The 25,146-nt window shown below is 34.0% G+C and overlaps 1 protein-coding gene and 1 non-coding gene across 5 annotated transcripts in view; one reads left to right on the forward strand and one right to left on the reverse strand.

Annotated features, from left to right (window-relative positions):
* The window catches only part of LRP1B (LDL receptor related protein 1B), a 1,910,230-nt gene that overhangs the window by 1,857,122 nt on the left and 27,962 nt on the right, over positions 1–25,146 (reverse strand). The window lies entirely within an intron of this gene.
* Positions 23,399–23,500, forward strand: LOC123600268. Its single transcript, XR_006713627.1, has one exon. It is a non-coding gene; the product is annotated as a small nucleolar RNA U13 (small nucleolar RNA).

Genomic DNA, 25,146 nt, shown 5'->3' on the forward strand with positions numbered 1-25,146 from the left:
GGATAACCATCAGTATTTCTGTAATTTTCTGTGGATATTTATAATATAAGGTAACAGTAGTTACCACTTACAAGTTCAAAGTTTTTCTGAAGTGCTAAGAAACAGTCAATGATAAAGCCTTCTCTGCAGGGGAGAGTGTTTGGGAGTATAGTTTCCTTGGTTCCCTGCAGGATTTCACAAATCTTTCTCTGCAAGGAATTTGTCTTCAGCAATCTCTAGTCTATTACATCTGCCCAGAAGGCCTCAGAAATGTTCCGTTGCAGGTGGTAGGTCATATATTCTAGAACAACTGAATTAGTTTAATGATGATACTAAAATATGTTTGCCCAAAGCCCCTGTTCAGAATCATATTACTTGCATATCTAAATAACATAATTATCTACTACTTTGAATAATACTTTGAATAGAAAATCACCCCAGAGATACACACAGTGTTCACTGTGGCCTTTTTCTCCTCCACCAATATTCCCAGCTGCATGAGTAATGCTAAACATTCTTTATTTTCATAACATAATCAAAATATAACCTGCACTTTGCTTCCCATCTCTCCCGGTGCTCATCTGCCACATGATACACATGCATCAGATTCATCAGATTTAGCCTGATGCTTGAAGCCCTCTGAAAACTGATTGAAGACTATACTTTCTCTACCACCTTCATTTAGGAAAAGCCCATGACTATAAAAATGACTTAGCCATCATTCCAAGGTTAGACACTTCCTTGCCTTTGCTTGCACTGTCCTGGCCCAAGACATCCTCCCTCTCTACTTCTTAAAGCCTAGCTATTTTTCAAAGCTCATTTCATGTCAAATACATCCAATAAATATTTTCTAATAGTTGGAAATCATGATATTTTTTTTCTTCTCATTGATAAATTGTACAACATGTTGTTGGTAATATCATCTGCACTAGGTTTGAGGTCAGAAAAGTAGGACTTGAGATTCAGCTTTTGTGCTTAAAAACTGTATAATCCTACTGAATTATTTTAACCTCTCTCTTCCTCAGTTTCCTCCCCTGTAAAGTGAGCACAGTATTATCTATAGGATCAGACAGTTGCGTTAATACCTTTGTGGAAATACCTAGCAGAGTTGTTGCTCTATTGCTGTTAGCCTTTTTAAAATCTTACTTATTTTCTCAGAAATGCAGAAGCTTCTCTAGGAATCTACTCCTTTGTAGCTTCAGCCTCAGATATCAGAAATAATTATTACTAACATATGATAATATCATAAATAATTAGTGTTTAATGATAGAGTTTTCATAATCTATATAGCATAGTGTAGTATTTATGCAGTAGTGTATATATGGCATCTATGTAGTTGCAAAGTAGATGCTACAGTATTAGAGTAAATATTCTATATGGTTTGCAATCTATATAGTAGATAGGTTCACTTCTAACTGCATTGCAATAAATTTCAATAATACCTGTGTCTAATTCCAATTTAACACACATATTCCTTCAAACATGTCATTATTTTAACATGATTTAAATTTAAAATGCCATCACATTTAAATTAACATTCAGATAATTTATTTTTGCAAACCACAAATTATGACCAGATGCTGGATTATACAACCATGAACAGAGAACAAACTATGCGATTTCAATTATACCACTGAAGGTATTTGAGAGATACGCTGTTTTACATGAACAATAGGAGAGAGACATTTAATTTTTGCACATGAACATACATCTAATATTATCTGTTGTATGTTTTAGCTATTTTCCTAATTTGAACTTTTCTGAATACCATATGGTAAGGAAATACATATAGAGATACAAATATACATTAGAAATGTAGGGGCACCTGGGTGGCTCAGTCAAACATTCGACTCTTGATTTTGGCTCAGGTCATGATCTCATGGTTTACGAGTCCAAGCCCCACAACTTCACTGTCAGTACAGATCCCGCTTAGGATTCTCTGTCTCTGTCTCTGTCTCCCTCCCCCTCTCTCTTGCTCTCAAAATAAATAAATAAATAAGCTTAAAAAAAAAAAAAAGAAATGTAATACACTAGTAAGGCAAAATCTTCTTATTTACCCTGGGATTCCAAATTTCACTTAATATACTCTCAGGTTCGAGAACAGCCAAGTATTCAAAATGTGATTTTTCAGAAGTCCAGTATTTTTTTTTTCATTTTTCTTAACACATGTTATAAGTAGATTTCATTTGTTTTTATTTTCATTTCTTCATAACAGAGCTCTAAATTAACATGTTTTCAATAAGCATATGAAATAATCAGTTATCTCCTCTACAAGGAAGTCAGAATTAGGAAATAATAGAGCACTATTAAATTAGTTTCAATTGAATTCATTTTAACTTATTTTTAATTTTGGTTTACTCTCATATGATGAAAAAATTTAGGATTATTCCCTGCATTTTGGACAACACTATATTAAGAATAATTCTATCATGGGTCCCCCCCACCCCCCACAAAAAAGCTAGAAATGAAGAACGTCAACAAATAAAACTTACGATTAGATTCCTATGTGTCAAATAAAGACTTGGTCTGGGAAAACTGACTGCTACATGTCTTTCAGATTATAGTTATGATTTAACTACAGTATTAAATCTGTCCTTTCATTTTTGGAAATAAAAGGTGCTATTAAATGAATAGCTTCTTCTGAGTGTGTTCAAGTGTGTTTGGGAACACATAAGTCCACTGTAAATGATCCAAAAGAAAAGAAAAGATGGTTGAGCCTAAGGGTCACGGTTTTCTGTGTTTCTATGGAAACCTGTTGGAAACTGTGTTTTTTTATGGATTTTTATTCACATTTTAGTTGTCTTTAAATAATCGCTTTGTTGCCAATCAAGCATTAAGAAACAGAAAAAGCAAAAGTGTTGAGTTTGTAAATAATCTGTTTTGAAATTAAATTAAGGTTGTTGAAATGATTCAGCCCAACTTAGTAAAAGAAATTGGCTACTCCTAATACTTCAAGTACAGTGTTTACTCTGCAATTGCAACTTCCATCCAGCTTTGTACCATCAGATTCATAAGAAACATCCGCTGCTAATGTATTGTTCAGAATTCTGTATTTCTGGTGGGGATATGACTCCTCTTTTCTCATTCCTTCTGGATAGAATTTCACCCACTTGAAATTCCTAGATGCTAGAATTACCACAGGTAAGCCAATGATGCCTTTCTTACTCAAACCTAATGTGCTCCATCTTTAAAATTCCAGCATTTGGGGGGCTCCTGGGTGGCTCAGTCAGTTAAGCATCCGACTTTGGCTCAGGTCATGATCTCACGGTTCATGGGTTCAAGCCCTACGTGGGGCTCTGTGCTGACAGCTCAGAACCTGGAGCTTGCTACAGATTCTGTGTCTCCCTCTCTCTCTGCCCCTCCCTCGCTCATGCTCTGTCTCTCTTTGTCTCAAAAATAAAATAAACATTAAAAAAAATAAAATTCCAGCTTTTTGAGTCAGCTTAACTTGCCTTTCCCTGCTTAAAATAATGACTTAATTTTCAAATCTCTAATTCCAGTAGAATTTCAGGAGGAAAAGAAAGGAAGGAAGAAGAATTTCCAGGAGAACAGTGGATCCAAAGTTGGAAAACATGACTTTCCCTCTGAGAAATCTTAGTAAGTTTACACACCCTTTCCTTCTTTCATTTTTTTTTTCACTTACAGTACTGTCTGAATTCGTAGAGTTTAAAATTAAAGTGAAATAATAAATATTAAAGGTGATGGAAAATTATGTCTTAATACAAAAAAAAATTACTTACAAAGCCTTAATTTAAAAAATGTATATGCTCAATGGACCCTGAGAAATGAGGTTATAAAAATAATCAGGATGGGGAAAAAAAGATATTGTGAATACTTATGGAAGAAACCAATAATTCCCATATTAGGCTAGATATTATGGAGATTATTATTTAATCTAATATAAATCTTCATTCTGGGCCCATGTTGTACCAGAATGGCTATAAGCCCCTAGAGATAAAAATGTAATGAAAACATAATTTATGTTCTCAAAGATCTTCTGGTCCAGTGGTAGAGACCACCATGTAAATGAATCAAGCTACTTACTATAATAGGAAATTGCGTAGAAATAGAAGAAAAAAAAGTAGGGAAAAAAAAGAAGTATGGATGAAACACAAGGAGAAAACTTTACCCTGGGAGGTAGAATTGGCAAAATATAGAAATTAGTTCAATTTAAACTTGTGGTTATTATCTACTTTTATTTTGCTTGACAGATTTTTTTAAATGATATTTTCAGAACTCAACCCATTGAATCTTTGTTATAACTCTCTAAGTTGGTAATAGCATTATCTCCATTTTATAAAGGAGAAAAACTGACACCCCAAAAAGTTAAGTATCTTGCCCAAGATGATGCAGCTATTCAGTAAATAGAAGTAAGATTCAGAATTAGGCTGATGTGGCTTCCAAGTCCTTGCTGTTTGCCACCATGTGATGTGCTTTGTTCAAAACAGTCATCATATATATACAACAGAGTATTACTTGGCGATCAAAAAGAATGAAATCTTGCCATTTGCAACAAGGTGGATGGAACTGGAGGGTATTACACTAAGCAAAATAAGTCCATCAGAGAAAGATAAATATCACATGATTTCACTCATATGGGGAACTTAAGAAACAAAACAGATGAACATAGTGGAAGGAAGGAAAAGTAAAACAGAGAAGAAGGCAAACCATAAGAATACAGAGAACAAACAGGATTGCTGGAGGGATGTTGGATGGGGATGGGCTAAATGGATGATGGGTATTAAGGAGGGCACTTGTTGGCATGAGCACTGGGTGTTATATCTAAGTGAGGAATCACGAACTTTTCTACTCCTGAAACCATTATTACACTATATGTTAACTACCTTGGATTTAATTTTAAGTTGTCAAATGCACAGCTGTTTATATAAACTTTTTTTGCCACCTGAAATAATCTTATAGCTATTTGAATTTTATTTATTTTTGAGAGAGAGAGAGAGAGAGAGAGAATGAATAGGGGAGGGGTAGAGAGAGGGGGAGACACAGAACCCGAAGCAGGCTCCAGGCTCCAAACTGTCAGCACAGAGCCTGATGTGGGGCTTGAACCCACAAATGGTGAGATCATGACCTGAGCCGAAGTCTGATGCTTAACCTACTGAGCCACACAGGCGCCCCTCTTATAGCTATTTAAAGAATATTTTGGAAGTATAATGTCTGAAGATTTAGGGGGTTTTTGTTTGTTTGTTTGTTTGTTTTTTCCATATTGTCCATGGGTAATAATCTCTTTCCAAGAAAACTCTGGAAAAAAAAAAAACAAACATAAAGATATCACTACTGAAATCCAATGCCTGAATTACTGCCCATGTGTCAGTATGTGATACATTTTCTCACATGTATACTAAACTCCATTCTACCAAACACAGGGGAGATGAATCAAACTTTTAAAAAATTGCTTTGACTTTGTTCTCTCATAGAAGTTGAATTTCAGAAAAGTCCATCAAATATCACAGTAAGTACCATCACTAAGAGAATTTTTATTCTCAAAAAAGCAATAGGAATTTGATAATATGATTCAGTGAATGCAAATTTGGGGGAGTCAAGTCAATCCTAAAATGACAGGAAGAGCCCACCAGCTGAGATTCCTTGCTGGAGAGACCAGGACTGGCCACTGCCGACCAGTGTCCTAGGTGATCCTGCCAGAACAATCCTATCATTGAAGTGTAGTGATTTAGAACAGCTCTTCCAGGGGTCACATGAGTCTGAGTGTATGTCCTGCAACACAAGTTAAATCATGTCTTTCTGAACTTCCCCTTTTGTTAAATGAAATGTTCAAATCACAGAAAATGGAAAAGGTGAATAATCAGAATCTCATGGTTTTCTTACCCATGCACACACATATACGTAACATGCAAATACACACATGTATCATCTATACACATTAGGAAGGAAATATATATATTATTCATATGTATGTAAACATCTGTACATTTCCTTTATTTCCGTGTGTGTGTGTGTACACATACGGTGGGGAGGAGGGATATAGAAAAGGTTGTGGGCTTGATGAAGGGGTAGCAAATGACAGAGATGAGAAGGGGTAAGGATGAAAAAATTCAAGATACAGAGGTTCATAAACCCATACAGCATGATACAGCATGACAGTAAGCTTAACCTTAAAGAAGGAGATGTCCAGCAAGAAATTTCTGAGAACACAAATGGCCAAGGGATTTGTGTGTCTAAATAAATAAATCAAGTAGAATCTTCTGTCTTAGCCTCACTACTTCCAATCCTTTGACAGTTGTGGTACTAGCCCTATCAGTTTTTCTGACCCTTCCTCTCACCCAGCTTTCCTGATCTTTCCTCAGTTTATTTCCCAATGAATCTCTTCCGCTCAGTTACTGGTCCTTAAATGTACAGTCTCTGTAAAGCACTGTTAAAGTCAGAAATCAGAAAAAGTATCTCCTTTTGCAAGAAAGCAGTAGATTTTACTGTGTTTAATGAATATCCCATAATAGTCTGAAAAGGCTCTTAGAGTTTATCATGTAAGCATGTGTAAACAGATAATATTTAAATATGTATTTTATGCTTGATAGAATATAATTTCTCTCTTGAGGAATTTAGATGCACACACAGTATATATTTAGTTCACTTTAAACTGTAAATTAATTTCCTGATAGATTTAGGAACTTGAATAATCTGTCCTATAAATATATGCAGTATGAAAAGATGTTTTAAAACAGGTATCATTTAAATTCTAATCAGTTCATAATGAAATTTTCCTAGACTGTACATTAAACAGGGTAAAAAATCTTTATCAAATGTCATGACTAGTCTGGGATAAGCACCTTTCTAATTTAAAATCTGTTCTCTCCAAACAAGGGTGAGAAAATTAAATGAAGCTATGTTAAGTTTTGTGTTATAAAGATATTCTGAAAAAGATGTGGATGGAGATATGTCTTTTAGAATCTCTGTGCTCTCTTTGGCACATTATTCAATTTTTTCTATATTCCTGTTTTCATGATTCACACTATTCTATTTTCCCTCTCTCCTCTCTGATCATTATGTCCTCCTTTTCCTCTTTACCCTCCTCCTCTTCCTCCTCCTCCTTTTCCCCAACCTGAACTTTCAATTTTGACATTCTCTCATCTTCCATTTCTTGAAGATTCATGCTCAGTCTTCAGGGTGATCCCATACACATTCAGGAGTTTATCTCTAAGTTGATGGACCTCAATTCACTTGTTCCAACTTAAGACTTCTCCCACTTACTGTATTCACAGTCATATATACAACTTGTTGCTAGACATATCTGCATTCCTTATTTACGCATTGAACTGATCAACAAGCTCTTCTAAATTCACTTTATATTTCTTCAACCTGAGTACTTCCTCCCTCAACCAACTACTTTTACCAATAACCTTCCCAGCTTTATCATTTGATCTTTTATTAGTCTCCTAGTTACTTTCCTGATCCTCTTGCCGCAATTTGGCCCTTTTCAGATCTATTCTCCACATAATTGGCAAAATGCTCCAACTAAACTGCACATCTGACCTTTTTAGGCCCTGCTTAAAATCTGTCAATGATTCCCAGCGGTTTATAGAATAAAGTCCAAGCTCTTTAGTATGACATAAAATGAGGCCCTCCAAGCTTTTGGCTTCGATTTTTTGTCCTTTCTGCATTAAAATTTATACCTCAGAAGTATTTACTTCAGTGAAGTTCACAACATTTACAGGACTTCTCACATCCAGCCCTGTGCCCATAAACTCTCTCTACATCCTCTCCATCCTTTTCACCTATTTTTCCTTAAATAACTCCACTTAGTTCAAAGATCAATTTTCTCAAGATGCCTTTTGGGCACCCTACATGGATGGATTATATGTGCCTCATCATTTCTCCCATATTAGCATGACACCAGTAAGACTATTTTTATGCCTTTCTATATCCATCTGCTCCACTGGACTGTGAACTCACTGAAGGCAGGAAATGTATCTATTCATTCAATAAATAATTTACGGTGTGCTTATAAAGACCCAGGAACTGAGTTAGGCACTAAAGAAAAACGTTAAGAGTATTTTTTGTGCTCCAGGCATACAATCATTATATGTAAACTTAAAGCACACAAGTAAAAATCATTTTCTCTGTCGTATGCTACATATTTACATGTTTATATATCTTAGGACATCTTATTATTCATATACTTTCTTGTTAATAAAGTACCTGGGAGAGATGTCCATCTTTGTGTGTTTCTTATAGCTTGCCCACATGCACTGAGGCTGCAGGTCAGCCATTTTGCAATGCCCAAATTAACGTGACTTCTATTATTAATTTAACTCATACATTCAATACCTCAAATTGTATCTGAGTATAGTCGATGTGAATATAATACTATGGGTAAATTGTGATTGGACAGTTATCCAGGACAGGCCTGAAGTCACTGGAGTACATTGCCCTCCTCTGGACCTTTGGTCATACATGTCCACAAGCCATTGGCTGATTGGATCTGTCCTGCAGTCCTCACTCAGTGGCAATGCTATTAGTTACCCTTTAACCTATTACATGTGATCTGAATGCTAAGGAAATAAAAAGTTGCATCAAAATAGGATCCCTTAGGTAACTAATACGGTACTTAATGCGTTCAGAAGTATCTCAGCAAGAGCCAAAATGTGTCATTTTCCAAGGGCGAAAATGTAATGCTATTATTCAACATCTTCACATGACATAACTGAAAAAGAGATGTTAGTTCTTAGAAATAGACACACTTAGGGCCTTTAGAAATGGATCTACCAGTGGCACTTTCCCCTTGGTCGTGGAGTTATAAAGAAAACATCAGAACATTTTACAAAAAACAATGTGTCTTCAGATAGGGTTCTAGACTTAAAAAATGAAAATACATGACTCTCAGCTAAATTTGAGCTTCAGATACAACAAATACTTATCTGAAATTCAAATTTGACTGGGTATCTCATATTTTATCTGTCAACCCTACATATTAGGTAGTATAGACAAGATTGGATACAACGTCGTATTTATGTAACAAAGTTTAAAATCTCATTGTCATCAAGAAAGCCATTTCCTTTTATACATTCTTTTTTTTTTTTTTTTGCCTTTGTGAAATATTTTTTTCTATCTCTTCTCTTCCCCTCTTGCCCAACCTGATTAATTACTCTTCTGTGATTTTCCATATTTCAAGAGGGTGTCGACCTCTCATTAGTTTGGTTAAGCTCAAGGCTGGTTCTCTTGTTGGGTAATAACAGCTATCTTGTTTCAATAAGGATAGTCAAGAATGAGAGAGTAATATAGAGCCCTGTAGCTTTCTATTTTAGGTTTCTACTGTCCATAATGTTTATTCCCTGGTGATTATAGGAGTTTATGATAATTAGCCCATTATCTCAGATAACATTTTCTTATGCACTTGGGGTGGGGAAAAAGAAATGGCAGGTTAGGAGGGAGAAGGCAATTTAAATAATCTTCCTTTTATGTTGCTTTCAGTAAACTACCCTTTATTTGATCTGAGCTTCGTATATACCTAGAATTCTGTAGGCTTGACATATCTTACTTGGCAGTAATTTTAAAAGAAAATGTAAATGCAATATTTAGGATTATTTACATGAATTACAACAAAAGGGCAAGCTATTTCAGTACAGATCTTTAAAGAGGAATTATAAGAACAAAACTCAGAGGGTATTTTCTCCCTCTGAGTCTCTTCCACTTATTAGCATGTAAACATATTCCAGCAATCATTTTCATTTCATTAGTAAAATATCGCACCTTTCCAGCAAATTAAGAATAATACCATGTAATTCTTTTCTGCCTAACAAAGACAAGGAACCACACAGAAAGATAAAGTGTCTACCAAGCTAGATCTTTTGTAAATACCACTGTACTGAATATAGCAGCTTTTCTTAAGCCTAAGAACAGATAATTCTGTTTCAGGCAAGAGATAAGCTCAATTAGCACACAGATAGCAAGCTGTACTTTATAGGAACACTATCTCTTTCTGCCTGAAATGACCTTTTACAAACGCAAGTAGTTTCAAAATTAAGTGCTCAGATATTATTTTTTTCTCATTCTGTCTAAAGAATACATATGTGTATAAAATTCGTTCATATACACCAAAACCAAATTGTGCGAAACATGCAAATTAGTAAGTAACTATTCACATATCAAAAGTAATTCACTAAAGGATTTCCTATAGCTTTCCTTGCAGTTTTGAAACTCACAGCACCTCAACATTTTAATTTAAGGCTATAGATATAGATATAGATATAGAAATATAGATAGACATAACCATTGAATACACACACAAGGCTATAATTTATATATAAAATCATTGAAAAATAACTTCCATAGAACAAAATTCATACATGCCTATTTTCAAATTTTGCATCAAGGATATCAGTTAATACTGCTTGATATCTAAAATTTAAGGATAGGATACCTACATTAGCTATGATTCACAAAAAATATAATTAGGATAATTATCTATTTCTGTTTCAGCAATCAATCCTAAATAAATCTTCCCAACTGCATTTAGTCTATATAAACTATTAGCTGGTTTCAGTACACGGTCTAACTTGAGATGAGCAATGTACTGTAAATGGTATATGAGGAATTAGCATAATTATAATAGCTAATATAAGCCATAGATTTGAGTGAAAACTCTACTAGTTGAGGTGTAGTAAAGTATAATTTAGTAACACCCTCTGATGCTTAGATTTGGATAGTGCTTCAGCCATTAGTTCTTTTAATATTCTTTTAAATCAGGACTCACTCTCAACTCATAAAATTTAGTCACAGATGATCAGAGTCTCTCAATACTTTATTAGCATTTTTAAAACATCAATTTTTGGTGAATTAGTCCTAATAGCATATTTGTTTAATGATTATTTGAACTTATACAGATAAATGCATTGTTACAGTCAAGAAATATTGAGTGTTTTCTATGTTCCAGAAATTTTTTAGGTACTGGGAATACATTAGTGAACGCAACGGACAAATCCTCAGAGCATGGAGCTTACATTCTTTTAAAGGGAAAAAATGTGCCAGGAAGATAAAAGTATTAGTTATGCAATCAATATTACATTAATTTTTAGCTCTTTCTGCAATTATTTATTGAGAATCTACAATATCCTTGGATGGATACTGTGGAACACACAGGAAATTATAAAATATGGCCTTTCCTAAAAATGTTTGCATATTCATGTATAAGACAGACATAACTGTAAAACATAAGGAATGGTGAAATGCATATATGCAAAATGTCTTGCAACTGAAAAGAAACAAACAAAAAAAACTACAAAAATTTCAAAGGATTGAGAAACGCTTTGTGAAAATATTTGATATTTTAATAAATTTGGAAGGGTTGGTATGTGAAGAAAGGGCATTCTATGCTTTGATGCTTTAGGAAGAGAATGAGCTCAAACTGACCAGGCCTTATTTTCAAATACTTTGGAAAGAAGGTGGGAAGCATATGACAGGAACATATGGTTCATGGACTAATATGGTCTGAGACAGGGGAAAGAATAGTGAGTTGAGGGGAGGTTATCATGCATCTCAAATGTAATAGTTTAGTTGTCACTCTATAGGCAGTGGGGAACCAATAACTATTTTTGAGGAATGTGACATATGCATCTGATTAAGACAACATAAATGTGAGTTTAACTGACATACAGAAGCGAAGCTTAATCTGTTTAAGCAATTACAATATGTTTGAAAATATATTTTTTAAGTCAGTTATCAAATGAATTATCAGTATGATACATTAAGGTTCATATTTATCTAGTACAGTAATCACCCCTTATCCACAGAAGACGTGTTCTAAGACCCCCAGTGGATTCCTGAAACTATCAAAAGTACTGAAACCTCTATATACTACGCTTTTTCCTATGTCTATATACCTATGATAAAGTTTAGTTTATAAATTAGGCACAGTAAGAGATTAACAACAATAACTAATTATAAAATAGAACAATTATAACAATATACAGTACTGTGATAGAAGTTATGTGAATGTGGTCCCTCTCTTTCTTTCTCAAATATCTTACTGTTCCGTACTCACCCTTCTTGTGATGATGTGAGGTGATAAAATGTCTACGTGATGAGATGAAGTGAGGTGAATGGTGCAGGCACTGTGATGTAGTGTAAGCTACTAATGATCTTCTAACCACATGTCAGGAGTAGTATCAGCTGCTTCTAGACCGCGGTTCACTGCAGGTAACTGAAACCCCTGAAAGCTAAACCGTGGCCAGAGGAGGACCACCACACTTCTATTTTCAGAAAACAGGATTTGGTTCATGATTTGGTTTTTGGTGTGGTGTGTGTTTTTTCACTTTTTTGGTTTTATTTTTTTCTCCTATCTTTCATAATCAGACTTGTTTTATTAGTATATCACACTGGCTTCATCATATATCCAAAAATTTTAGCTGTGAATTACTGTCGCAAAAAAGCAAAGTGCCAGATGTATTTACCATCTTTATGGATAAAGAGAAAATATACAAATATGAACAATTAGCCTTTTTGTATTATATTAAAAGTAAAGCATGACTTCATTAATCGCTTATTCAAAAAATTGATCTTTGTCAGAAAAAAGTCAAAGTTGAATATTATATTTATATATGCCTTTAATTATTTACTTACAAATAACAACTGTACACATGATTCTAAGCCTTGGTTTCCTAAACCTGTAAAGGGTAATAATAGATCAATTTCAAGTTATGAGGATCAGATATGTACTCTTTACCTGTGTAATCTCCAATCCTCAGAACAGCTGTGTAATTGAACTACGATCACCACCATTTTACAGGTGACAAAACAGGCTCAGGTTTCTGTTCAAGAGCAAAGCCTTTTTGATTTCGAACCCTATACCCTCTTCCCTCTATCACGCTGACTGTACAGCATACAAACTGTACATCACACAAGTTCTGTGGGCACAGAGATGAAAATAATTGTATATAAGAAAGATCATAAGAATTTGATGTTTTAAAAAATACTCAAGACTCCATGTTACAGGAAAGGTATTCAATGTTGGAAACAAAAATACTACAAATAATCTCCCACCAATTATTTCCACATTTTGAACCAAGTGTGAATTATTTATACGAATCCTATAGAACTGTAAAACCAGAATATGCAAGTTGACTTAATGAAAAATGAGCTAGCAATACAACGTACTATCCACTTGGTATTCTTGTCCCTAAGTTATTCTTAGCCTCTAGGGGAATTTCGTCACTTAAAAATTTCACCTTTCAAGACTTTAAGTGGATATACGGTTTCTAGGCTATTACCACAGTTCATTTGTGTGAAAAATACACTAATATTAGAAGCTAGAGAAATATCAGGATATGGTAAATTTTAAATGATATAAAAATACCTTCCTTAATTTAAAAATAATAATTTTAGTTTTACTCCAACAAGTTTCCCTTAAAAAAATATATAATTACAATAATTTCATAGATAAGGCCAACAACTCTGTATGGATTTCCTTGAAAATTTCTCTTATTGGTTACATTTTATTTTTTTGATTAACCACTAAGTAGATAAAATCTGCTTTCATTACCTGGATTATCTTCTGTAATTACCTGCTCTTTAAGCAAAGAACGAAATAAGAAGATTGTTCGTTTTTAAAATGAGGTATAAATGTAATTTCATATTTATCTAACACTTCTATTTTCAGAGGCAAGCTCATTTTTTAGACTTTAGCAAAAGTATTTACATGTTAAGCTAAAATGTTTAAAGAACACTGTGAAGTTGGAAAACACCCATCACCATTTTGCAATGTGATAGGCACTATTAGTGATCCATTTGGATCCTGTTCTCTATGTCTCATATAATAAAGAATAAGGTTGGTTTTATTTGTTTTGAACTTTGGAAGTTAGCTAAGAGCTGAAAATGACACTTTTTAAAAGTACATATAAGTCCTCTGAAAATAATGTCCTTGGGGAGGGGGTGGCGAGAAGCAGCCAAGCTTTCCTTCAAAACCTCTTAGGTATTATGAGAATATTTGGATTTGAGTCTAAAGATCTTAATTCACGATGCAATTCTGCAAGTTAGCTATGAGAGTATGGCTTTCTATCTCTATATGAAAGACACTAGCCACTAGCCAATTCACTATCCCTACACTATGCCACCAATGTCCATCTTAGATACTTTTTCTTTCAAATTAGAACTCTGTCTTTATTGAGGAAGAAAACACATTCAGTCCAAAAGGATGAGATTCAATTGGTCTAAGCAAGTTATGACTAGCATGTGTCTCCTTTAAAGAAACTCTCTTCCCAGACTCTCTGACAGCTCAGAATGAGCATGTCACCTAATTGTGACCAATGAAATGTTAGAAGACTATTGGAGAGATTCTAGAAAAAAAATTTGTTCAGTGATAAAATGTCAAAGCTACTCTGAGAAATTCCCTTCTGCCATCCTTTTTTCTTCCTTTATCCTTTCCTCCAGCAGATGAAAAGCAAAAAGATGAAAGTCAACACTGAGGATGGAAGGGAAACTGAATGAAAAGAATGTGGGTCATCACCAAGTCCCAGTACCATCTCTAGACTGATTTCCTCCAGGTGTCTTGTTTTGTGTGTAATTAAATGTCCTTTGCATATGGCATTGTGAATAAGATTAACTGTTATGTGCAACTGGTCTTTGGATCCCCTATGTTTTGAGAAAGTGCCCAATATTTTGGCTGTTACTTAATAAATTTTTAGTTATTGTTGAAAAAATAAGTACTTGCTCTCCGATAACTAGCCTGAATATTGGGAAAAATGATAGTTTTTGTAGTTTCAGACTTTGATTTTTTTTGGCATTTTAGTATTATAAAAATTATGCATAGTATCTATTTGCTTACCCTGATAACGACACATACTTAGGTACTTTTCTCAGTGTTGTCTTTAAGGTTCATAACTTTGTGAGAAAATACCTTATAAAAATTACTTTTAGAAAATAATAGGGTGGGCACAATTACAAGAAGGAAAGTCCAATGACCTTTGGGTATAGAAGCATAAACAATCATGAAGTGGATTAAAAAATGCAATCTGACTCCTCTGAGAGTTGGGACAAATTTGTAAAGTCCTCCGTCTTTTCTGTACAGGAATTTTACAAATTCTATAGCTTCAGGAGGTTTAAACACACAGGCTAGTGAAAAAATAGTCTATATATGCATAGCTATGTATACAGGAGACGGTAAATACAATTGTTTTCCAACAAATATTAACAAACAAATATTAACAGCAATTTTTAATCTGAATAATTATATGTTCAGTTGTTCTTGTGGATTTCTGGACATACATTGTGTTCCTACCAAAACTATCATAGTTATTTTCTACATTTATTTTGAAAACATGTATAAGAAAATTCAGTTGTAAACTAAACTATGTATACTCTAATAATACTAAAATCACCAAAAAGAACAGAGGCCATTTATATGGACTGTGTGTGGTTGCCCATCTACAAATCCATGTTCCACTGTTCCCATCATCTCCAAATCCTGTCTTACATTTTCATATTCCATAAGGGATAACTCAAATTTTTCCCTCATCCAAATCAGAACTTCTCTGAATGCCCTCTTCATTTTGTCACTATGTCTACATATTTCCTGCAGTAATTATGACTCACTATTGCTAATTATAATACATATATTATCTTTCCTAGTAGACCATAAACTTCACGAAAACAAAAACAATTTCTCTTTCTCTCTTTCCCCAGTCACTAGTCAGCTGTTTATTAAGTTCCTTGAGAGCAGAATCACTTTTATTGACCCCAGAATGTATGAAATAATACCTTTTGGAAGCCATTACATAAAATTATTCTTCATCCCACTTTGGTATAATAAATCAGGTGCAACGAATGGACAGTTAGTATAGGTCATTCCCTTTTTAAGAACAAGAAGCTCTTGAAAAAAAAGCCACTCTATTAAATGTAAAGGTAAAACAAAATATAGCATTGAAAATTTTCCCCTCTTCCCACTGTCACATATCCATTGAATATGTGAATCACAGAACTAGAAAAGCCAGAAAGGCAAGATAGTGAATATAGAAAGGAACTAATGGGGTTAGTAAAGCACAAATCCAGAAAGGTTGTGTGCTTTGTTGTTGTTGTTGTTGTTTTTTAATTTTTTAATGTTTTATTTTATTTTTGAGAGAGAGGGGGAGAGAGAGAGTGCAAGCAGGGAGGGGAAGAGAGAGAGGGAGATACGGAATCTGAAGCAGGATCCAAGCTCTGAGCTGTCAGCACAGAGGCCGACAAGGGGCTCCACCCCACAGACCACGAGATCATGACCTGAGCCAAAGTCAGATGCTTAACCAACCAACTGAGCCACGCAGGTGCCCTGGAAGGTATGTGCTTTATGATGTATGCTGGCAGTGCAGGGGTGTGGGGAAAACTAACCCTGTATTTTGGCCAGATGAAAGACAGAACATGTTTGGAGAGTTTAGCACAAGAAAGGAGACAGAGGTACAGAGCAGGTGTCATGCAAGTAATTACTTTCTACAAAGGAAGCAGGAAGCATTTGAAAGTGACTCTCAAGAAGATATGGTGCACGCAAGGCAATTCTTTTATAATTTCTTAAGAAACAGGTATTATTTAAAGCTTTTCAATAATTTTTGGCTGTCTGGCTGGTGTCTCCTTGATTATGACTTCATGCTTAAAGTTGGCTTCACTGTTGAGCCCAGCTTTATCTGGGGCCCACAAAGATAAACTAAAGTTTAAGATGGTCACAGAATATGCAAGATTGACATTATGAGGGACCACTTGACCTTGTGCTGTTGTAAAATACTAAAATGTACTTAAGCAACAGGACTGTTAGCAAAAAGAATCATCAGTCCAACAGGCATAGAAAGTAAATTCAAAATATATCATTCAGCCTGCTTATTTTAGGCTATAATATTACTAGTTAATATTATATTATTAGTTTAGAATAAATTAATACAAAATATACTACAATTTAAAGTGAATAAGTTGCCTTGCAATGCCAGTATTTGGGGATTCTATAAGTGAATAGATAATTGAATACAGAAGAGAATAGTTCAGGAAGGAATTTAATAAAGATTTCATGGGAAGTCATATTTTTTCTACCTTATTTACACCTAAATGCCACTAAAGTGCAGTGAATATTTGTAGAATTTACGTGAATTGACCCAATTAGCCACACTTTAGGTACTACAGTTAGGTAAGCAATGTGTTAATTTCAAACTGTAAAATGTTGACTAAAATGAGAAAAGAGTCTTCTGTTCAGAGCAAACAAAAAAATAGATGCCATATGAATATATAAAAAGTCTTTTTTAAAATCAGCAGATGGACCCCTATATTTTAGAACTTACTTGCAATGGGATGTGTATATGTTTTTAGCAAGATGTGAAGCAATGCACAGGAGTATAAGTTACCAAATGTGTATTATGCTATAGCATCCTCTTTAGCACCTCACAGTTAAAAAAAAAAAAACCCTTAATAAGAACCTGTGATATGCTGCTATTGTAGGGTAAATTGATTTCAAGGGAGTAAGTAGTTCAATAGACTCCATAGTTTATAGTTCCCTAATATTCATTAAGTACTTAAAATATCTAGTATAGTATACAAACAACCATTTAGCTGCAGCATGTGTATGTGTGTATCCTTTAATTAAAATTTTTGTTTCATCATATTTAAGAACAAAGCAACAACTAAGGTGACCATACAAATGAGTCAGATGTAACCAATGACTTAAACATTCTGGAAGTTCTCATAGGGGTATTACAGGTCTTAGTTAATTACAATCTCCAGGCATGAAACTGTACTCCAGTGGGTTTTAGGTTATTCAGTTTCCAAATGAACCCCTCCTAAAATCAGAAAATACCTCCTTCTATCTATGTGCATTTTTTCTTTGAAATGGAAAGGAGCTTAGCTAATGCTAACATTTATTTTTTGTTTGTTTCAAGTTTGTATTTAATTCTAGTTAACATATAGTGTAATATTGGTTTTAAGACTACAATTCAGTGATTCATCACTTACATATAACAACCAGTGCTCATCACAAGTGTCCTCCTTAATACCAATCACCCATTTAAGCCCATCCCCACTGACCTCCCCTCCATCAACCATCAATTTGTTCTCTATAGTTAAGAATTTCTTATGATTTGTCTCCATCTCTTTTTTTCCACCCTTAGCATATGTTCTTCTGTTTTGTTTCTTAAATTCCACATGTGAGTGATATAATATGATATTTGTCTTTCTCTGACTTATTTAGCTTAGCATAATATACTCTACTTCCATCCAACATTTGATATTTAATATATTAATGTCACATCTTAAACTCTGTATATTTGATCATTTTTACAAGTAGATTAGAAAATAGGTGTGTTGGGTTTGGAAGGGGTTGTTTTGTTTTGTTTATAAAATAGATGTTTGTTGCTAAACTATTGCATGTAGCACCTCTGGATTAGAATCCAACTCCAAGATTGCTTCTCGGCCTTTTGGCTAAGATCAAGTGTAGAATCCAACTCCAAGAAACAGGGAGACATTACTATGTCTGTACTTAGGATCCAATACAAAATTACTTTGGGGTTCCATTCAATGCCTGGTAAATAGTCATATATAACAGCAATTGTGAAAACCATGGTGACAGTAACTAGAATTCAGTGTAGATGCCAGATCTTACTTAGTCTACTTAACTATCCTTTCTGTGCTAGACTTATTTCTTATAAATCCAAATAAATAACACTTATATTATACTCACCTTCCCTTTTGGAAAAGTTGACAGAACTCTATAGACTGCTTTTATTGAGTTCTAGTCATACTATCTTGTATGAGAGGGCAGGGACACTGTCAATTATATTTTATGCAAAAAATATGGGAGAAATTTACCAATTTTCTGGGATAGTAATGGACTAATCGAAAAACATAACCTTGTTCTGTATCACACTAGGACAAGATATCAGAGAATGTTTACTCAGAAAATAATCTCACTTAGGAGATTTAAGTAGAGCACAGGGAAAGTGGAATGTTGAGACATAATTTGACAAGCAAGGCAAAGCAATAATTTTCATTATTCACATCACCCCCAAATAATGTGTACTCTATAAAGGTCCTTTTGTACCAATTCTGATCTTATATGATATTAATTATGCCTGTGACCAATTACCTTTATGGTATAATCCTTTTGTTCCAATAAATGAACCATAAGCCTCATACTGTGATGGGAGAGAAGTCCCTGACCATAGAATTCAGTACCTGATTCCTGGCTATGAAACTAAATGTATTAAACTAATTTACTCTTAGATGTAAGAGCTCTATGTTACTAATCCACAATGAAGTCACATAAGGCAGCAGATGTAAAGTCTTTTTAAAAAAAATTGGTGGAGTGACAATGCAATCATTGATCATTATAATTTCTTACGTGCATGTTTAGACAGACCATTAGATTATCCTAGTCCATAGCCTTCTGTGATTATCACCATAAAAATCTTTTCCCAAAAATCTTGCTGTATCTATTTTGCCTAGTACAAAGCTGGAACTTCTCAAGCTAGCACTTCTTCTACCAGAATGTAACACTGTGAGGGAAGAGATGCTCTCTTATTCATAGTGTCAAACAGGACCTATTTTATAGGAAAACCTACAAACATATCTATTTGAAAAAATAATTCATGCGAACTTAACTTCTTTTTGAAGCTCTTCATTCTCCCTAAAATGATGTGGCTCCACGATGTTTCACGCAAATGCTTTTGACCCATTTCAAACATGAGCGAGGCATTTGAGCTCATTCGTATTTATAAAGAAAGCATCATATTTTATTCTGCAATGTACCACGTGTGCAAAAAGGAAGGCAACAGTTTAATTTCACATAATATTTGGACTTGGGGATCAGCAATTAACATTTGAAAGACAGATTACTGATTTGAAAAATTATTTGGAAAATCATATCTGGTATTTTTCAATTTTAAAGTTACTGAATGTAGAGCCAAATAGATCTCCACATTTCAAAACTTAAGTAAGCTAGTATGCATTTTGAAGGACATCAAAATGATTTAATGTCAGCATACACAGAGCTATCTATTGAAAAAAAAATATGCTACAAAAAGAAAGTACATTTTTAAACCATACAATTACCATTAAATTAAGAAGTTAGTTGTTTGAAGTTGGCTCTGTAAATCTTTATGAAGATTCTATATTACCATTTTGAAGAACTCAAATGTGGCATTCAGGATAAAGAAGACATCATGTACAAATGTAAATAATGTAACAACAACAGATTGAGTTTTTGTACTTCTTGTTCTCTTTACAATCTTGTCATGAGAATAAATCACATGGTGTAACTTTTTCTTTTTACAAGTCCCTGAAAATGGAGCATCAAAGTCTAATATTTTTCCTTGCCTAAGCTCTCTACATTTTAATGTTTTGCAAGAACAAGTACAAGCTATAAAAAAATCTTGCTCTCTCACACAGTCCTCTAAGATTATCAGCAAACCAAGAGAACATAGATATTCTCCTTCTGCCTATATTCCTCTACCCCATTATATTAACTCCAACCTGGCAAAGGGAAAGAAAGAAGGAAATTTGCTTGAGGTCAGATCTAGAAAATGTGCTTCTTCTTCTTTGATGCTCTGTAACAGAATAATTCCATTTGTAAACATTTAGGAAAATGTTTCCAATAGTTCAACATGCATTGATGAATTTTAAAAAATATTTGAATTACTGACAATATTCCATAGGGTTAAGAATTACTTAGAAGTAGATATTACAGGAAACTGGCCCATCTGAGGACTCTTAAAATGGTTATTTAATTTATTTTCAGTTTAGAGAACATGTTTTACTATTATCATAAAAACACTCAAATATGTATTCATTTTCCAGTTTTAAGACCCCATTGTAAGATTAAATACAGAACAAACAAAATCTGAATTATACAGTTAAAAAGGCTAAATTGTCTTTAACAGGGACAAAGTTAGTGAAAGAAAGAAAAAAATGCTCTTTACATTATTATCACTCGTAGAAGTAGAGGTAGACTAAATAGATGAATAACATATTGAAAGAAATTATAGAATCAACCTTGAGGTGAAGTCAACCTTAATTTACTTGGGGCCTCATATTATTCTCAGCAATCTAAATGGACTAAGTCATGGCTAAATGAGAAAACAAAATAGAAATGTACTCCAAGCTGCACAACTGATAATTTTCAAAAGACACATAATTTGAAAAGTTGGAATTCACTTTTGTTAATTCAAGTAGATCTTCCTTAATTAGAACTCACTTTTCTCCTCTAAACATAGTGTTGACTCTTACCATATGGATGATTATTTAATAAATGTATAGGCAACTAGCTCTCATGAAATAACAGTGTATTTCTGCCTGGAAACATTATTCATATAGAATAAAAATGAGACTACCACAAGCTGATATCCAGTACATAATATACAATCACTGTAATCGTCTATCATATGCCACATTCCATAATGGTGGAAAACTCATATTCAGCAGTGATGCGTGTACAAAACCAGATGAAACAGGGTTCCTTGATCTTACTGAGATATTTAATCTACATTTTCCCTTTAATGGCCACCATCCCAGTGGGCTTTACCTTCAAAGGGTTTATAATCTAATTGGCAACAGCATTTTAGAATGATGACTTTAAGGCAAGTATAGTTCAATAAGGCAATAAAACCCATTTTATTCTAAAGCCCATATTTAACAGAATAGGCAGATATGATTATAATATTAACATGATTTGGAGGATAAAATGTTTTCTGCTTAAATCTCAAACAGAAATTTAATAATTAATTGATAGTTTAAAGATAGGCAATCTATGATTTCTAGATTTCCTTAGCAAGTTTATTTATTCCGTGTGTATAAACACCTTTCATGCTATTTTTTTTAATTTTTAAAATGTTTTTGTTTGTTTTTGAGAGGCAGAGAGACAGAGCGTGAGCAGGGGAGGGGCAGAGAGAAGGAGACACAGAATCTGAAGCTGGCTCCAGGCTCTGAGTTACCAGCACAGAGCCCAATATGGGGCTTGAACCCATGAACCATAAGACCATGACCCGAGCTTAAGTCAGATGCTTAACTGACTGAGCCACCCAGGTGCCCCCCTTCCATGCTATTTTGAGTATTAACAATCCCAAATCAAACTGACGTTCATTGGGATTTTCTGACACTAAATTTATATTGGCAAATTGCTTTGGCTAGACCAAATTCTTCTCTTAGCCTTAGATCTTAAATGGTACCATTGTGCTAATAAGCTCCTTTCCTCAATTTTCAAAATAATTAGTTCCCTAAGTGGTTTATTTCAGATAAAAGAATAATACACTATCCCCACAGAATTTGTTCTGTTTCTAAATGATTTAAAATTCTAAATTTGCCATAGCATTTAAGTTCCAATAGTAAAAGTGCGTCAATGATTGCAAAGTTTCTATGGCAACAACCTCATTATACCACCACTCCCGAGATAGTAACCTGTATTATAAGTGTTAGAGAGATGTCAATTATCATGAAGTCTGGTGAACAAGAGAACTAATGCAGCCTACATTAAAAAAAAAAATGTTGACTTTAATTTCATAAACAATGCAAATGAGTACAATGTTACCCCCAGTGATTAAGACTGAGATTTCTACATTTGTAGACATTATGTCTCCTTGTAGAGAACATTGTATTTTTTTAGACTAGATTTAAGGACACTTGGTTTTATGTTATCTATATAAAATTGGATCTACCTATGAAAACCTTGAAGGAAGTTTACTGTCTGTTTACATCATCACTTTGCCTTAAGATATGAGGCAACCTAGGCATCTCACTGAAGTGCTTACAGAACACAGATGCTCTGTAAAGTAACCATTACTTCAGCCAAAAATATATTAGCATCGACATTGCTCTATCAACAAACATCATTCCATGGAGAAAGACAACACCGACATCCAGAGTCCATTTCCAAAGTGAATACTAGCTTTTTAGAGACTAACATCTGCTGTGCCCTCATGCTCCAGCTGCTATGGAAAGCAGATTTTCAAAAGTAAATCTGCCCCATTCATTTCGTCCAGGAAGTGGGCATTCAGCAATTGAAATCTATTAATTCTTATTTGTGATTCATTTTAAAGCTATGATTTAAAAAGTTTAATTGACAGAAATAATGAAGAACTACAATACATTTTGGAGACTGCATTACATTTTAAAACAAGTGAAGATAATTGTAAATGAAAAATGAAAGAAAACTGCATACCTCAGTAAATGAGTCATTAACCTCTCACCTTGTAAACCAGAAAAGAAATCTTGATGGTAATAATCAAGCTTCTTTAATGATTCTGCAACATAATTATTAAATTAAACTGATAGTTTGAGATGGGTTTTAGTCCTTTGTAAGCTATTTCCAATTTAGCCTTCCTCTTATAAGGACTCACTGTCCCACCACCACATATTTCTTCTTTACTTTTGCTTTGAGGACAGTGGGACTCAAGGGTGAAAGGAGAGAGGAAGAGAGGAGGGAAGAGATAGGAAATTACTAATAAGAGTAAATCGCAGGATCCTTTTACAGTTCATAAGCGTGAAGATTGGGTATTCACGCTGTTGTGTAACATGTGCTTCCCTCAAACCTTGTTGACCTCAGCACATTACCCATCTGATGTGAACTTGGGAAAAAAAAAAGTAATTTCCATAGGTAAACTTATTTTAAAATTATTCTTACCCTATTTGAACTAAATAGGTTTAAAAAAATTTTTGAGGGGGGTGTTGGGGAAGGCACCTGGCTTATGAACTTGGGAAGGGAAGTGGGTGAGCTAATGGGCTGCAGGATTTGTATTTAAAGGTATAAAGGGGCAGTGTAGTCTGATTCATTTTCAAACAGTGGTGACTGCTTCGGTGATGTGGACAGCCAGGCTAGATCTCCTCAGAAGTAGGCTGGCAACTGGACCTTCTCAAATGTCACTTCATATTCATTCACTAAGGAACATAAGTCATTCCTTTGGGAGAAGTCTAGGTAACATCTAAGTTACGTAGGTTATCTACATGATTTAAATTGAAATTGCCACATTTGTATTTCATAAAATTGGAATACACAACATGTTAGCATGTCTATCTCTGCATATGTTACACACATTTTGATATAAAGCATATGTTAGACATAGTCTTATATATACTCAAATATAAAACCTGTTTTATATATATAATATATGTCAGTACGTGTGTGTGTGTATGTGTGTATATATACTGTGGATAAACCGTGGATGATTCTTCTGGTCCTAAAGAACCCAAATTAAGCTATTCTTTAATGTAGACATAAATAGCAGACTTTCTATTGGTGCTATTAAGAAAACTATTTTCAAATATTTCTCTTAGAGTTACTTTTAGACACAGCCTATCACTTAAAATTTGTTCCAAAATTTAAACATCAAAACCAAAATAACAAGTTTAATCTATCACTTCATTCACAAATCTGACCTCTATAAGTCTTTTGATTATGCAAAAAAATAAATCAAATTTACACTTTAGAAATCAAGATTTGAAAGCATTGAGTTTAAAAGAAAATGCCATAGGCTTTTAAGGCAATTCCAAAATAAGAATTCCCAAAATGTTTTTAGTGCATAAGCCATTATTAGAAAAAGTTTTTAGCCTCCCAAGGGGTTCTAGCTAGTATATATTGAGAAAAACACGTTTCTTTTATTTTTGAGATGTTTGTTAAAAAGCAAAACTCTGATAATGCTCTATTGTTGTAACATTATATCTTATTATATATTAATTTAGTTTCTCTAGAAAGCTACACTGTGATATCATAGTTAAAAAAACAAAGACCTTGGAGATTGAAAGATTTAACATCTAGACTTTGTGGAACTTTGACACTTACTGTTTGTTGGACTTAGTGTGAGTCTAAACTTCCTTCTGTATAAAACGACAGCTGATCTTTTTACATGATTGTTGTTTATAATAATTTAAAGTATGTAAAAAATGTATCTTAAGGCCTACAGCAGTGTCTTAGGCGGTAGCCATGTGCATTCTTATAGCCACATGGCATTGTGAACCATTCTGTACCCTGATTACAAATCTCCAACTTCCCCTAATTATCTAAAAATGGCATCAAGAGGAAAACATGAACAGTACTCCGGGATACTTCATTCTCATTAAACTAGAGTTTACTTCAGACAAATTCACTTAACAAGATCTGGTAGCCATGCCTATAGAGCCAAAAATCAGGACGAGCTTCCTATCACCTTCTTGGTAGGAAGAATGCAACTGGTGTTATAAATATTTTGAAAGCATTCAAAAGTAATCACATTG

Source organism: Leopardus geoffroyi, chromosome C1 (assembly GCF_018350155.1).
Source record: "Leopardus geoffroyi isolate Oge1 chromosome C1, O.geoffroyi_Oge1_pat1.0, whole genome shotgun sequence".
Classification (NCBI taxonomy): Eukaryota; Metazoa; Chordata; class Mammalia; order Carnivora; family Felidae; genus Leopardus; species Leopardus geoffroyi.